The sequence below is a fragment of the Halichoerus grypus genome, chromosome 8, assembly GCF_964656455.1.
Source record: "Halichoerus grypus chromosome 8, mHalGry1.hap1.1, whole genome shotgun sequence".
Classification (NCBI taxonomy): Eukaryota; Metazoa; Chordata; class Mammalia; order Carnivora; family Phocidae; genus Halichoerus; species Halichoerus grypus.
The window spans coordinates 1349517-1362224 of NC_135719.1; the positions used below are offsets into that span (position 1 = coordinate 1349517).

The 12708-nt window shown below is 53.1% G+C and overlaps 1 long non-coding RNA gene across 1 annotated transcript in view; it reads right to left on the reverse strand.

The window, feature by feature from the left end:
* LOC144382829 (uncharacterized) overlaps window positions 1-12708 on the reverse strand; it is a 176266-nt gene that overhangs the window by 163042 nt on the left and 516 nt on the right. The window lies entirely within an intron of this gene.

The following is a 12708-nucleotide window of genomic DNA, read 5'->3' on the forward strand; positions in this document are numbered from 1 at the left end:
CTCCGTGCGGGACCTGCGGCGGCGAGGCCACCAGGCCTGGGACAGCCCCTGAACGCAAGCGGCTCTGCGGATGGCCCCTTCGTGGTTCTCCAGCACCTCGCCCTGCCTGCGCCGTCCTGCCCGGGGCCACCACCACCCTCCGCACCGTCGCCTGGTGATGACCCAGACTCACCGCACGGACCCTCTGCACCCAGATCCCAGCCAGCTTTAACTCGGCTGGCCTCGCTGGTTCCTTCCAAGCCCTGCCCTCCGTGACCCGCCGAGCCTTCTCTGCAGCTCAGCACGGAAAACTATGATGTGTTTCCCGATGATGAGCTGAGGGCAGACTCGCCAACGGCCTCCTTAGGGCTGATCTGCTTTGAAAAGGGCTGCATTGCGGTTGTGAGGACAGAAGACAAAAATGGATTCAAGAGGGTCTGTAATCGGCAAGGCCCTAAGCGCACATGACTGCACCTGCCCGGGGGCAGACCCACCTGCTCTAGAGGCGAGGACCCAGCTCCTCACTCCGGCCTGGGACGCGGGCCACTCCTGCATGCTTGCGATCAGGCTGCCCGCGTTCTGTCCACGTTCCTCAGATCTTTGTGTACAATAAAGCAAACAGAGATATAGCCATGTTAACAGTATCGTGCATATTCTTCCATTGATTGTTTTTTTCTACAAAATGCAACTGCTAGGATTTTTTCCCACAAATGCAATTATATTGTGACAGACCACTTTGTAACCTTTTTTTTAAATTTTAGAACTCGGACATTCCTTATCTTTAAGTAGTTGTCAACAATACCTTTAACAGCCTCCCAGCATCCACTGGTATACGTGACCAGCCCTCCGTGGCCCCACGCCGTATCCCACAGGCTCACAGCACTCACCACTGTGAAAGCAGCCCCAGGCTGAACGCCCTCCTGCATGACGCTTTGCAAATAGCTTATGTGATCTCATGGAAAGCAAAAATGCGTCAAAAGGCATGGCACATTGTAAGACTTTTGCTATATTTTGCCAAAATACCTCCCAGGAAGACTGAAAAGCTCATACCCACACAGCCGTATGCGAGAGACTGTCCACCTCCCCGCATCGCAGCCAAACCCAACAGTATCGTTCCGATTAGTGTGTACCTCTCCCACGGTCTGATCTGCGTTTCTTTGATGATATGTGCAATTGAACATTTCTCATATGTTTGCGGCTATTTGTCTCTCCTTTTATGAATTACCTTTGTGTGTCTGTTTCCACTGGGCATAGCTCACTGTCTTCTTCCCCATCTGGGGAGCGCTTGCTGGGCAGCCCGTGGAGTGGGACAATGAGAGACCTCCAATTGGGACTCGCCCTCCCCAGCCGGAGCGATCCGGGGCCCGGCTAGGTGGGCCGGAGAGAGGGCGTGTGACACCTTGGCTGGGTGACAACGTGGCCGTGAGGGAGCTGCAGAGAACATGTGGCCAGTGCGACACGGGGAGGGAAGGGGAGAGGGGACCACAGCCCCCGTTCCAACTCCAGAACAGGGAGAAGAAAGAAGGGGAGTGGGGAGGAGGTGGAGGGGGATGGGGGAAGGGCAGGGAGAGAAAAGAAGGTGAGGAGGTTCGTGCAGGAAAGACTCAGAAGACCCCGCAGGAGGGTGGGGAGTCCACGGGCCAGCGACAGAGCCAGCAAGGGCCAGCACGGGTGTGTGCGGAGAGGCGCAGAACCACACTCCAGTCCTAGGACCGGTCGTCTGCAGGATGTCAAGCAGGCAAGGGGAGTTTACACTAGGGCAGGGAGGACGGGAGGTGGCGAGGGACCCCTACAATTCCTGGACCACCACGTACCCCGGACACACCCCTGATGCCCGGGATCTGGGTCCCCTGCGGCTCTATCACTCCCTGCCTCTGCACCAAAGCCCCTGGAGTCACATCACCTCCCCTCCGACTGAAATGCTAGCAAAAGGCCAATCATTTTTCATCTCTGATTAAAATGTCTCAGGATGAAATTGGAAATAATTCAGCAAAGGAAGCTCCCACTCTTGGAGGTGCAGGATGCACACTGACTTCGGAGTGGGTGGCAAGAAGCTGCAGGCAGCCTCTCTGCCTATCAGCATATGTGAGGGCTCACTGGGTAGGTGGGCTCCCGGGGGGAACGGGAACATGCTCGGGCAACCAGAGTACAACATTCCTGCTTAGGACTCTCAAGAGCCACCTGGTCAGCTTTTCCCAAGAATGCCTTTGTTGGAGGTACTTGTTAGAACTACAAATTACCAGGTGTTTCTCCCTGGATCCTGACTCAGTGTGCCTAGAGTAGGACCAGGAAATCAGCATTTTTAAACAAGGGTCTCAGGTGTTTCTTACGATCAGGCAAAGAGCTCATTTTTGTCCAGCACTTCTCACATTAAAATTTTGTAAATTTAAGGGAGCCTGGGTGGCTCAGTTGGTTAAGCGACTGCCTTCGGCTCAGGTCATGATCCTGGAGTCCCGGGATCGAGTCCCACATCGGGCTCCCTGCTCAGCGGGGAGTCTGCTTCTCCCTCTAACCCTCTTCCCTCTCGTGCTCTCTGTCTCTCATTCTCTCTCTCAAATAAATAAAAATCTTTAAAAAAAAATTTTGTTAATTTAAAATTAAAAGGAGATTTATTTTTATCTCTCTTAAGATTTTATCTATTTATTTGAGAGAGAGAGAGAGCACAAGCAGGGGGAGCGGCAGAGGGAGAACCAGGCTCCCCACCGAGCAGGGAGCCCGATGCGGGGCTTGATCCCAGTACTCTGGGATCATGACCTGAGCCGAAGGCAGACACTTAACCCACTGAGCCACCCAGATGCCCCTAAAAGGAGATTTAAAAAACAATACCAAAGAGTTCCATTTCTGCCTATGGCCAACTGACTTACACAGATCAGCTCTTCTCCCAAGAACATACAGAAACTTAAAAGAATCTGTTTAAAAATATCCTAGAGCAATAACATGTGGGAGGTCTTAAGGCAGCTCGGAGGTCTCAGAAGGAAATCACAAAGGTGAACCTGATACTCAGCACAGCTATTTGCCTTGAAGCATCTGCTGATTCTTAGGAAAAATCTAAAAGCTGAGAAGCTGTGGGGCACCTGGGTGGCTCAGGTGGTTAAGCGACTGCCTTCGGCTCAGGTCATGATCTCAGGGTCCTGGGATCAAGCCCCGCATCGGGCTCCCTGCTCGGCGGGAAGCCTGCTTCTTCTTCTCCCACTCCCCCTGCTTGTGTTCCCTCTTTCGCTGTGTCTCTCTGTGTCACATAAATAAATAAAATCTTTAAAAAAAAACAAAAACAAATAAAAGCTGAGAAGCTGTGCTTTGTAGGAGCTGGTCAGTGAAGAATCCAAGGGAAGGAGGGACAAAACAGAACCAGCAGCCAAGAGGCTGCGAGTCCAAGCACAGCCCTTACAGTCCGACCCCTGGGAGAGCAAGAGTGGGGCTCAGGGGAGGCAGGGGGAGCCTGGTGTGCACCCCAAACTTTCAGAGGGAATCCGGAGCCCAGCAGAAACAGACCGGTTTGCACGAGGACCAAAGCCTGGCTTCCAGTCTGCTCAATCCCACACTGGGTTATGAAGCTCTGCCCCTCCCTCACTTCCAAAAGCACAAGTGCATCATCCAGACCCTCGAGTCACTTCGTGGTTTTCACACATCATGTCTGACAGTCAGTGAGCAAATCACATAATGGGAAATGCAGAAGGCTCAGAACCAAGAGAAAAAACGGACATAGAAATAGACCTAAGGAGACTCCAATTTGGGAATTATCAGACAGACACTTTCAAAATAAATGTGACAAAGATGTCCGAGAAAATGAAAAACCAGATGGAGAATTTAAGCAAAGAAAATGTATTTTAAAAGATCAATTATAGGGACGCCTGGGTGGCTCAGTCGGTTAAGCGTCTGCCTTCGGCTTGGGTCATGGTCCCGGGTCCTGGGATTGAGTCCCACGTCGGGCTCCCTGCTCCATGGGAAGCCTGCTTCTCCCTCTGCCGCTCCCCCTGCTTGTGCTCACTCTCTCTCTCTCTCCCTTTGACAAATAAATAAAATCTTAAAAAAATAAAAGATCAAATACAAAGTCTAGAACTGCACGATCTAATAACTAGAACTAAGAACTCTGTGGATAGGTTTGGTTGCAAATTAGGCACAGCTGAAAAAAGGATCAGTGACTCCGAAGACAGGTCAAAAGGGAATACCCGAGTTGGAAGAACAGAGAGAAGAAGAAACAACAGATGGGAAATCCTGGAGGGAGGGGGGTGCACAGGACAGGACGGGGCGTGATGGGGCCCTGGAGAGGAAAGAGCAAATGGGACACAAGGAATCTGTATAGAGATAATGTCAGAATTTTCCAAAACAGAAGACATCAAACCACGCATGCAGGAAATGCTATGAATCCCAAACAGGATAAATACGAAGAATACCACATCTAGGCACATCGAGCAAAACGGCTAAGAACCAAAAACAAACATAAAGATCCTTAAAAAAAAAAAAAAAAAAGGTTTTATTAATTATTAAATTTTATTAATTTATTTATTATTTCCTTGCATTATTTATTAATGACCAATGACACCAGAATCTCTGAGAATTGGGCCAGGACACGGGCGGGGGGAGGGGTGCTTTTTAAAAATGCAGGTTCTAGGCCCCTCCACTGGAGGCGACTCTGATTTGGTCAACTTGGGGCAAGGCCTGTGAATCAGCATGAAAATTTCCACAAGCCACGGAGGTGATTCTGCTGCAGAGGCTCACAAGCCAGCCCTCCGCAAACCCCGCCTGTCCTCACCCCTCAGGCCACGGCTCCAGGGAAGCCAGTGCATTCTGCAGCCAGGAGGTATGGGATGCAGCTCTTCAGACCCAGCCCCCAGGGGACGCCCCGGGGCACCACGGGGAGGACGAGCACCCCAGAGCCTGCAGGGACTCGTGACCAGGAATGATGGCAGGAAGGGACCGAGATTCCTGGTCACGCATGTGAGACTTTCACAGACCTCCTCGGATTGCAAGCGGGCCCACGACTACACCATCTATCTGCCCAGCTCTCTGCGTGCTGGGCGCTCTGGTGGGCGCGTACCCATGGTCTCCTGCGAGCTGGACGCTCTCATGCCCCATTCTACAGAGACACGGGGAAGTTAGTGTCACACAAAGTCACAGCAGCCCGTGCGGGGGGAGTGGGGGGACAGGATCGGAACCCACAGAGCTTGGCTTCAGAGCCCGTACTTAGGACTCCCATGTTCTGGGGCTCCCCTAACTCCCGTCCCCGCCTACCCGTTCGCACGCACTCACCCCACAGGCCGACACAGGGCTCTTTGTGTATCTCCCCCCAGCAGAGTGTTTTTGGTGGTGGGGTGGCCTGACAGAGCTAAGGGGGTCCTGCGCCCCCCACCCCATCCTGTGGTTTCATGAAGGCTCCCTCCTCCCTGTGCTCCTAGTTTCTTCGTCTGGAAAGCAGAGATGAAGTACTAGCTCGGGACTGTGGCCAGGATGACATGTCCTTGAAGGCTGGTCACCCCTCCAAACGCTGAGCTCCAGGCTGATGAGCTGGACATCGGGCTTTCCCGGCCCGGATGGCCCCGACGCCTCGTCCGCAGGATGGCGCCCGCCGAAGTGTGCGCACCCCCCAGCCGCCCCACGTTATTGAACGGCTCGCCGGCCTGCAGTAGCTTTCCGAACTAGCCCAAGCAGCCACACGGTCGTCTATAAACTTGGAAACCTGATCATCTCATTCTCTGAAATCTCCTTTCTGGTGGCTGATGCTAATGGGATTTTTTAAAACTTTTATGTGAACTTTAATAAAAGGCTGATAAATTAGATGGTAGAAATAAATGCCTTTACAGGGGAAACCAGTACAGGCAGTTCCCATCCTGGGCCAGCTTTCAAGAGAACAGGATGAGGGACGGAGCCCCTGGCTCTCCTTCCCCACCCCCTCCTCACTCGGGGTGGCTGCCTGCCTGCACCCCTACAGTGGCTGCCCAGCAGCCTCAGGTGAGTCCCCACACTGCCCGGGACTCTCGCATGACCCTCAGCCGCTAGCAGGGCCTCCCCGCTGCACTGCTTTCTACCGGGAAGCACGGGGACCTCCTATCCATGGGACAGAGACCCTTCCCCTGCAGAGAGGCCTGTCCTCCCGACTTCGAGGTGGAGATGTGGGGAAGGGAGAGGACAACAGGTGGGAGATAGAGCTGGACGGACAGAAAGAAAGAAGGACTGAAAGGGAAGGGGGAGAGGAGAGGGCCGGGGACGCATAGTGGCTGGACCATCCACTCAGAGCCTGAGCAAGGAACATAACCATCCGGTGGAAGACAGAAAAGCTCACTGGGAAATCGAGAGAAAACCCAGATTTGGGGAAGCGGTCAGAGTGCAAGAGAACATAGTAGCCAGCCGGTTGAGTGGGGGGCGGCGGGAAGTCACCCTAAAGTGCACTCCTGAGATGGCGCAGAAACCCCGGCCGGCCCGCCCAGCCCTACGTGGAAGGAGCTGGTTTCTGCAGCCGCCCTCACCTGGCCCAGAACTCACCGCGGAGGCCCCGCTAGCCTCGCACTTGGAATCCCCACACACTTGGAAGCCGACCCTGGCCTCAGTTTCCCTGACTGTGGAACAGGTGTGCGCACCTCGCAGAGCTGTGAAAACACCACACGTCACTGCGTGGGAAGCAGCTGCTGGGCTCCGTGGGCTCTGGGGGAAGGACCACCGCCCTCCCCTGCTCCCACCGGCTGAGTTTTACACAAGGGACTGGGCGCGCTGGGTTCAGCCCTTCCCGGCTCCCGCCTTCTGGGTCTGGCTTCCCCACAGGAAACAGTGGGCCTGCCCCGCGCCGGGTTCCTGCCGCAGCCGGGGAGGCCTGCGGGCGTCTGGCGGGGGGGGCTCGCCACCGGCGGGAGGATGAGTGTGCCTGATTCGGGAGGCGAGCACTGCGTGGCCCACCTGTAGGCCACACCCTCCCACCCACGGCTCCCACGGCCACCGCTTCCCCTGCCCTCCCTCTGAGCCCCTGCCCGTCCCGCAGGACGTCCTGAACTCGGAGGAAGAGAGTCCCGTCTGGTGGCTCTGGGACATAGACTGCACTCTGAAAAGCCTGCTGCCTACGCAGCTCCCAGGGGCAGCCTCCTTCCATCCAATCTGGCCGAGCTCCTCGTGAGTGATGCACCCTGGTCGGCCTCGGGGAAGGTGTCTAGGTTTTATGTCCACCTGCCTCCCCCAGGGTCCTGAGCCACGGCATCCTGTGCTTAGCCTCAGCCAACACATTGCAGTTCTTCCTCCAAGAAAACGTCAGATACCATGACCTGAAAACACCTGCAGGCCTCCTCGGCTGGGGCAGGAGCCCAGCGCGGGGCAGGGGAGCATGGTTTCCTGGGGGTGGGGGGGAGTCAGACCCAACGGAAGGGGGTCAGCCTTCGTGCCCCCGCGATGACCAGGCACGGGGCACAAGCCACCACCAAGCAAGGGCTGTAACTTGGGAGAGAGGACGCTCTCCAGCCAAGGGCAATTCCAGGGGCGGGTCTCAGCTCCGAGCCGGCAGCCACCTCAGCCCCACGAGGGGGCCCGGGCAGCGCGTCCAGCAACCCCGGCTGCTTCCAACATAGCGCGTTTCTCAACTTCAGTGTTTGCTCGAAGCAAAAAACCACAGCTGTGGTATTCAGACACAAAGGAGTCCCAGACAATAGCGTCTAATTTACTTCCTGCTTTCGGAGAACCTCTTCAACAGCATCTATCCATCCGCCACACATCACGGCCATTCGGGAACCCAGAGAACGCGAACCCCCGTCCCCGGGCACTCGGCGCAGCGGCTCCGCTGTGCAGCTCGGCTTCAGCACCTGTCCGGCCTGCCTGCTGTCTGTCTGCCATGACCACAGGTAAAGGGTGGCAGGCGGAGCTTCTCCTTTGTCTGGAGTTCCTGCAGGTTCCACGTCTCTAAGAGAAGGGACAGTCTGGCTGTTTTAGCCCGGGTCCCCGAAACACAGGGCCTGGGACAAGGAGTGCACGTGGAACGTGCGTTCTGTGGAGTGACCCGGGAAACCGGAGGGAGGACCGAGAACAGGGAGGCAGGAGGGGCGGCTAATCCCAGGGTGAGGTGTCAAGCTGATCACGTTCGCGGGCAGAGGTTTGGTGCCGCCAGCCTGGCCATCCCCCGAGGAGCAACGCAGAATGCACCTCAGGACTGAGGCTGGGAGAGGAGAGAAGTTACTGCCTGCCTCCCACCCTGTACTGGTCACGAGCTGCCCCTGGGGTGTGCACGCCTCCGTAATTGAGGTTTGCACATGCGCCCAGATGACAGGGTTCTGCAAGGAAGAGGAGGAGGTAGGGGAGGGGGGAGGAAGATGGGGAGGAGGAGGAGAAGACAGCAATGAGGAAGGCCTGATTGTACTTGCCAGCCTGAGGGTCATCCCTGAAGCTGACTGCAGCCCCTGGTCCTCAGCAGACGCTGGCGCCTGGTAGACCAGAAGGCAGAGGGGACCAGAGAGCATCGGAATCCGGGCCCAGCTGCCCACCTGACATTGCTGGGTCGAGCTACCGGATGCAGCTCTGACGTCAGAGGTCAGCTCCACCAGGCGTCGTCCTCCCTACCGGCAGACAACGGCGTAGGATTTCCGTGGCTGGCCAGGACATTCCAATTTAAGCTGAGCCGCCTGTCTGTCTGTGATATCTGCCTATTCCCACGTTCTCTTTATCTCTGGACCTCAGACTTTAGACCCCTGGAGCATCTCCGCTCCTACAACTTCAGCATGCCTAAGAACCCCCTGCAGTGCTTGTCTTAAATGCAAATCCCAGTTCCCTGCCCCCAGAGATTCTGACTTAGTAGGTGGCCTAATTTAGCAGGTAGACCTTAAGTAGGTGGACCTCGCTCTCCAATAGAACGTTCTGTGACGGTGGAAACGTTTAACCCCTGTTTAACCCCTGCCCTATTCAGAACGGTAGGCACGTGAAATGTGGTTGGTGTGACCAAGGAAGTGAATTTCAAATTTCATTTAATTTTAATCGATGTAAATTTTAGAAGCCATCTGTGACTGGGGCTACCACGGTGGACAGGACAGCTCCGACCCCTGCTACTCAGAACGCCCAGCACACCGGGCATTGCTGGGAAAGGTGGTCAGAAATGCAGAATTTCAGGGGCACTTGAGACCTACTGAATCAGCACCTGCATTTTAACCAGATCCCCAGGCAATCTGTATGTCCATAGAGACTGATACTCTCCGGAACCTACCGCGCCTGAGATGGCCACTGCTGAACCATCCACCGCTAACACGCCTCTCTTGTGACAGACTGATGCTAGTATCCAACCAGTGATCTAGTCCTTACCCGCAATGCCGGGTCCTCACGTAACGAGCACTGTTGGTCTGAGAGGAAAAGAGGCGTGTGTCTGTGACGAGAGATACGAAGAGAAGTCGAGGCCGAGCTGGAAAGGGTCCTGCGTGCGTGCCAAGGGTTTGCGCTTCACTCGCTGAGCAACAGAACCATCCAGCGCGGGCAAGTGACGCAAGTAATGTTTCATGACAATAATGTGGGGCAACATGGCAGACCGGCGCGTTGGTGGAGGAGGTGATCATGCTAATCTCCACTGTCTACTGGTTCTTGTATTCGGCATCATTTCAGGGAGTAACACTTGCTACCTTATCGTATCCCTAGATCTGAGGCACAGGAAAAATTTCGGACTTACAACAATGTATCTCTTCCAGAGTATCAACATCCGTGTGAGTATTGGGATGCCCAGATCTCCAGAATAATACAGCATTCTTCATCTCTAAGCTTGGGAGGAAATAAACACTTTCTGCATTTCAGTTCCGAAGAGATTACTTCTCAGTGATAAACCAAATAAATGTTCACCGTTTATAGTAAAGCGAACTCTTTGGGATTTGATTCACCATTGAAACAACGGTTTGCTTCAAAAGCACACTTTTTAAACGTACCATGTTTAAGATTAAAAGTATAAATGGGAGGGGAATTGGAGGGAGAGACGAACCATGAGAGACTATGGACTCTGAGAAACAAACAGGGTTCTAGAGGGGAGGGGGGTGGGGGGAGGGGTTAGCCCGGTGATGGGTATTAAGGAGGGCACGTACTGCATGGAGCACTGGGTGTTATACGAAAACAATGGATCGTGGATCACTACATCAAAAACTAATGATGTATTGTATGGTGACTAACATAACATAATAAAATTAAAAAAAAAAAGACAAAAAAACAACAAACAACAAAAAAATAAAAGTATAAAGAAGATATTCACAGGACACATAATAACCAAAACCATGAAACACGATGGATTTTCCTGCAGATACCTTGTCAGTTGGTATTCACATGGTCTGTTGTCAGAATAAACCAAAAATATTAACATTAACCACAAATAACAAATATTATGATGGAAAACAGTTACTATTGGCGGTGGGAAGAGGGATGAAATGAAAAGGTAAGTGGGAGATTGAGACGGTGTTTCTAGTCTTTTGTACAGTCCCAGAAATCCCTCGCTGCCCCGCAGAGGGCAGATCCTGGTCAGCGGGGGTCTGACGGGGAAGCGCCGAGAGAGGGGTCTGCTGTTTCCCAGCTGACAGCGTCCTGTGACGTGCTGTTGTTAAAGGCCTAACTGAAGTTACTCCTTCTACGCAAACACTGTCAGCAAAAGAACAGCCCCAAGCAGAGCATCCAGACGAAGATGGGGAGACGGGTGCTGGGACACGGGGGCCAGAGATGACGGGGTCACAGAGGGGCAAGCACCAGCAGGAGACGAGACGCATGCCCGAGGTCAGGAGGGGCCAAGGGAGAGCGGGGGCCGTCAAGTCACAGGCTGGCAGCTCAGGCGGGGCCCCTCTGCGGAGTGACGGGCAAGGCCAGCCCTCTAACCCCCGGCCAAGGGCACGGCCCTTACAGTACCGATGCCTCCACGTGGGGGACACATCCCAGGAGTGGGCCAGTGGTCCACTGGCGTTCGGGAAGAAGAAACTATAATCTCTCTTTGTATTTGCTTTTTGTCTTTACAAGACAAGAAGTTTTGGGGAAAGTTCAAATATAGACCAATATCGGCCCCTCGCTGTGCCTGCCATCAGAAGTCCCACGTCAGGTTGGTACAGGTTAGGGTTAGGGTTCGGGTTCGGGTTAGGGTTAGGGTTTGGGTTCGGATTCAGGGTCAGGGCTAGGGTTCGGGTTCAGGGCTAGGGTTAGTGTTAGGGTTCAGGGTCAGGGTTAGGGTTCGGGTTCAGGGCTACGGTTAGTGTTAGGGTTTGGGTTCGGGTTAGGGTTCAGAGTTAGGGTTCGGGTTACGGTTCAGGTTTAGGGTCAGGGTTAGGGTTCGGGTTCAGGGCTACGGTTAGTGTTAGGGTTTGGGTTCGGGTTAGGGTTCAGAGTTAGGGTTCGGGTTACGGTTCAGGTTTAGGGTCAGGGTTAGGGTTCGGGTTCAGGGCTAGGGTTAGTGTTAGGGTTTGGGTTCGGGTTCAGGTTAGGGTTAGGGTTCAGGGTCAGGGTTAGGGTTTGGGTTCGGGTTCAGGGCTATGGTTAGTGTTAGGGTTTGGGTTAGAGTTTGGGTAAGGGTTAGGGTTCGGGTTTGGGTTAGGGTTAGGGTTAGGTTAGCTGTGCTGGGGGAACAGGATTGGGACATGGGATATTGGTGTGGGGAGGAGGCTCGCTGTCAGCCTAGTTTGGTATCCTATTCTTTCCCTCTAGTCCCAGGAATGAGGATTTACCCACCCAGTATGAAGCTCTCACTGAGCTAACCCTCTTAAAATGCCTAAGTAGCTTTAAATGACTCTTAGCGAGATACAGCAAACCAAAGATAATTCTTCTCAGGCAAGAGGAATCAGCAACAGTAGCTGATGTTTCTGCTCCTGATTAAAGCTACTCATCAGCCCTACGACAAGGGAAAGCAGTAACATCTGTCTAGAAGGAAGCCCCCAAATCTGAAATTTTCACAAAGATGCTCTAGGAGGAATCTGTGCTCATCACGGTTAATGATGAGCCTCTTCCTACATAAGGAAAAGTGAGAAGCCACCAGGGTCAACAGACACTACAGACCCAGAAGATGAAGATGAACCTCTATGATGTTTCAGTAATAGCTACTATCTCAAAATACTAATTCTAATACATTTTCAATAATGTTCACTAAATGCAATCATCAATGTTTATAAGTCGTTAAGGAACAAAACACAGACAGCAGCATACCATCCATAACACTTGTTCTCACAGCCACGGAAGTATGGGTGAGACTCATGGAACAGTTGAGGGCAAAAAACCCTGGAAAAAAAAACATGTTTTACTGGATAACAGGGGGAAAAAACACTGCAGACAATCCAATGACCTAAGTTCTGGAATAAATTTTTCAGGGTGGGAGTTTGGGGGTAAAAGGATAGAAGTTTCCGGCACATCCCAGCTTATGGTCTCATCATGAGAAGAATGAATGAAAGGTTCAGATATTAAATACATCCAAGTCATGAGGAGGATAGAGGTCTCAAAATTAGCTGACATGTTAACAAAGACCGTGTTTTAGGACAAATGACGTAAGTCTAGCTGTGACGGGATTCCTCTGGCTGGCATTTGTCTGGAGCAGGGTGGACCCCCATCAAGGCTCAGCCACAGGATCCCCCCGTCGTTCACGGACAAGAAATGCAGCACGTGACTGACGGCATCACTGATTCTATCCCATGGAGGATTCTATCCCACAGAACAGAATATTTACAATACTTTAGGCTAGGAGAGACCCATGAAAAATATTTTGGTTCACCTACATTTCTCTGACAATCTCAGGGTGAAATCCTTTTAAAAAGAGCCATGAAGCTTCAAGAT